We start from the raw sequence: 4,749 nt of genomic DNA on the forward strand, positions 1-4,749 counted from the left end.
TTGCCCACATCGACTTTTCTCCATAAACAGGTTCTGGTTAGTGTTGGTACCATGTGGAACGTTTTATCTGTGCTGATCCCATTTCGTAGCCAAATATTTAAAACTAATTTGTAGACGCCTCTTCAGCTTTTGCTCTTCCTAAAACAAACGTTGGTTGTTTCGACGTGTGTTCGATTAGTTAGCGGGTTGGAACCCAACTCGGTCTTTCTTTACATTTAAAGTTTCACGGTATACTCGTGTTAAAATCGAAACATATATAAGTCATGAGGCATATCACACAAGTATCAACATGTATAACATAAACAATTCAGCATGCCACAATGATATGTGTGTGCGTATATCTGTTTCTCGTGCATACTCAACATATACTTACATCAGGGTGTCACAGGATGTTAGCATCCTACGTTATATCTGATTCATTGTACCACAACATGTATCGATCAACATGCCACGACATCCATACATCAGTGTGTCACAACATACACCCTACAGCGTACCATCGTATACGTTAGTCTGCCACAATATGCATACCTCAGCCTGCCACAACATACATACATCAGCAAGCCATGACTACACATTTCAGCGTGGCACAACATTCATACGTCATCATGCCACAACATCCCATACTTGGAATAGGACCAGTTAGGTGAAAATATCCCAAACGAGGTCGCCTGGTCTGAATTGTTTGAATGTTAAAACAACTTGCATTTTAAGTTTGACACTGTTGACTGATAAAACAATCTATAGAAGAATTATCAGTGCATGTTACGTTTGGCATTTGAACATTAAAATAATCTACAGAAGGATCGACAATCCACGTTAAGTTTGGCATTGTTGACCGATAAAACAGTATATAAAAGAATCAACAATAAATTTCAAGTTTGGCATTGGCGACCGATAAAACAATTTATAGAATAATCAAAAATACATGTTACGTTTGGCATTTGAATTTTCAATACAAGCTACAGAATCATCAACAATATATATTACGTTTGGCATCGTTGACCGATAAAACGATTTATAGAAGGATCAAAAATACATGTTACGTTTGACATTTGAATGTTAAAACATGCTACAGAGGGATTAACAATACGCATTAAGCTTGTCATTGTTGACTGATAAAACAGTATATAGAAAGACCAACAATACATGTTACCGTTGCCATTTGAACGCTGAAACAATCTTAAGAAGGATCAATAATAAATGTCATACGGCGTACGTGAGCTGTGGTCTTACCACACGTTAGTGGTAGCTAGTATAAATTACCTAATTACTCCTTACACTGCCCATGCCCACATAAATAAGCAAACAATTTATCAAAACAAATTATTTTCATTTAAGAAGGCTATATTTAAGCTAATTAGGCTCAGAAACACGAAGGAAGGGAACAACAGCATATTTTTGTCGTTCAAAATGTACCTTTTATCAACTCCGGTACTCAGCGATAGAAGAACAGACATATGGACGTTGTATAGCTGGTGTGGCTCATGCACTTGTGTCTGTGGCTCCAGTGAGATATACTGCTCTGAAATGGTATTATCTACGTAGGGTTAATGAAGGATATATTTACTCACCCATTAAGTGTATTAGTAACGCAGAATTATCGTCATCTTAAGTAAATACCACAAGTCCACGAGGAGTTGATATATTACCATGCCAATATACGTGAAGATATGTGATCTGCATCTGGAAGACTGCCAAACATCGGGGTGCGTGTTTCATCTTCTACAGATACAGTGCATTCTAAACAGAAATGAATGAAACACCATCTCGTAATTATAGTCCTCGTGATGTATTTTCTTTATAAATTATCTTAAGTTCCTCATTAACTATTTTCCAATACTAAAAAGAGAGAGAGAATTTGAAAAATAATATAACTTAAAACACACACATATTTCTATCCTAAATTATAATTCTTTGATAATTTTTTATTATCCTTGTTTTTTATTTTAAATTGAAGACGCTGCATAAATTAAAAGGATCCCCACGATACAGGCTATAGTGGGGAATATATAATGTGCTGGGTTTTGGAGGTGACTGCGAAAATAGGAACTATATTGTGGTAGGGATACACCGTCTAACAGTGTTCCAACTTTCGTTCGCTAGTCTCACATGTTGAAGAAAACAAAATTATCAATAATAATCAAACAAAATCATCGATACCAACCCAACTGATACCACACCGCATTAACAAATATTAAAGTGTGTTCTTTCGATATACAAAGATTGGGACGAGTTCTTTTGTTAACACATACGACACCACATTAACAAAGATTAGGGCGAGTTCTTCTGGTAACTGATACGTCACCACATTAACAAAGATTAGGTCAAGTTCTTCTGGTAACTGATACGACACCACATAAACAAAGATTAGGACGAGTTTTTATTGTAACTGACACGACATGTTTTATATGCAAATAAGCAAACAGCCAGATCAGAAAACCTCTATATGGTTAGGGTATAGCTGTATCTAACCTTGAACTACCGACCAGAGGGAAAGCAGCTAGCCAACAGGGCTTTGTTTGGCTCTTTAAATCAAAAAACGGGATTGACAGCCACTTTTAAAACGCTCCTACAGCTAAGAGAGCAGGATCACGTCTCAACCCCGGATCCCCTTGATCTGCAATCAAACAAGGTATCTACTTGGCCACACCCGGTCCTTAATGTTAGTGTGTATTTATCATATTAGAAGCACCAAAACCATATAAAAGTCGCACGATAGCACTCTATGCTAGTAATAGGAAAACTGAATTCTGATGTCAGAGGTCATTTGACTCCAAATGCCATTTTCACTTTGTGTCAGAAAAGGTTGACTAGTTATATATAAATAATTTGAAGCAAGTACTTTTTTGTTGTCATAGGTCGAGTATTGTAAGCGCTTAAAGGTTGGACACCTAAATATTCTGAAGAGTTTTCTTTTTTAAATCAGCAAAGTAATCAGGCAGGTGGTAGCACCGCCTATGTAGGGATGGCTCGGATTGTTCGTCGAAATAGTATTTTAAATATCTCCTCAATAGATCATCAGAACTTTACAGTATTATACAGTGTTTACTTTTATAACAGTATCTATGTCATAATTGAGTCACAAGTTCTGGGAATGTCTGTAAATATCACAGCAAAAAATTTGAATTTCTTGTTCTTCTTTTTTATTTTTATTACATAATAACTCAAAAAACCAAAACATTGGTGTCAACTAATTTCACTGAGGTGACATAGTTTCAAACGGAGTATCTGCTTTTATAAGTATTATTAATAACTAAGTAGTAATTTAAAAAAAAATCTTAATTCTAGTGTAAACGATGTTATCATTATCCTTTGAAGTTAGTTTTCTTACAGAAATTTGGTGTTTTTTTAAAAAGCTTAAATACAGGGTGAAACGGGAATACCAGCCAATAATAGATGAACAATAAATATTACAGTTAGAACTTCATTGTATTTAGAACTTGATTATAAATACAACCATTCATGTCTATTGAAAAACGTTTAAAAAACAAGTAAAGAATAACTTTTCAAAAAAAAAGAGGTAAATGTAAGGATGGCTAATATTAATCCTTCAAAAACAATACAAACAAGATAGTAAGGATGACATTTGCATCATCCCTACATAATAGCACAGACAAGAATTAACATATAGCAACATATATAACTATTCAATCACAGTGGAGTTTAATTTATCCTATTTTTGTCTGTTAACATTCTATTACACTGTGTGTCTGTACTGTTATGTAGGGATGATGTAAATGTCATCCTTACTATCTTGTTTGCATTGTTTTTGAAGGATTGATATTAGCATTCCTACGTTTACTTCCTTTTTTGAAAAGTTGTTATATACATGACAAAATATTTTGTGTCTAGGCTGTGCTCGTGAATCCAAAGAAAGCTCCGTATAACATATAAAGGTTGTAAAAGGTCAGTAATAAATTTTCGGACTTGCAATACTAAATTCTTGGGTTAATTTCCCCGCTTCAGAGAGAAGTTAGGTTGCCCATTGCGTAGCTTTGCGCTAGAAGTCGAAAACAACTAATCTATTATAGGTCGAGGGTTGGTCCTTTACTAAATCTCTGGATTCCGAAATTGGCGAGCTGGGTACAAATCCGTGCGATATCACAAAATATTATTAGCACTTTAAGCTGTCAGTGCGTTACAAGAGTGAAAGTCAGTCCCTTAGTGTGGATGTTGGACAATAGAGTACTGCTGACTGACTGATTTCCCTCTGGTCAGTAGTTCAAAATTAAGAACGGCGTCAGACCAGTAGCTTTGCCACAAGTATAGATGGTTTCTATTGAACATGGATTTTGAACTTCCACGAGTATAGGATGGTTTCTATTGAACATGGATTTTGAACTTCAACGAGTATAGGATGGTTTCTATTGAACATGGATTTTTTCAAAATCCATGTTCAATAGAAACCATCCTATACTCGTGGAAGTTCAAAATCCATGTTCAATAGAAACCATCCTATACTCGTTGAAGTTCCTTCCACGAGTATAGGATGGTTTCTATTGAACATGGATTTTGAACTTCCACGAGTATAGATGGTTTCTATCGAACCTGGATTTTGAACTTCCACGAGTATAGGATGGTTTCTATTGAACATGGATTTTGAACTTCCACGAGTATAGATGGATTCTATCGAACATGGATTTTGAGCTTCAACGAGTATAGGATAGTTTCTATTGAACATGGATTTTGAACTTCAACGAGTATAGGATAGTTTCTATTGAACATGGATTTTGAACTTCAACGAGT

The sequence above is a fragment of the Limulus polyphemus genome, unplaced genomic scaffold (assembly GCF_000517525.1).
Source record: "Limulus polyphemus unplaced genomic scaffold, Limulus_polyphemus-2.1.2 Scaffold6384, whole genome shotgun sequence".
NCBI lineage: Eukaryota > Metazoa > Arthropoda > Merostomata > Xiphosura > Limulidae > Limulus > Limulus polyphemus.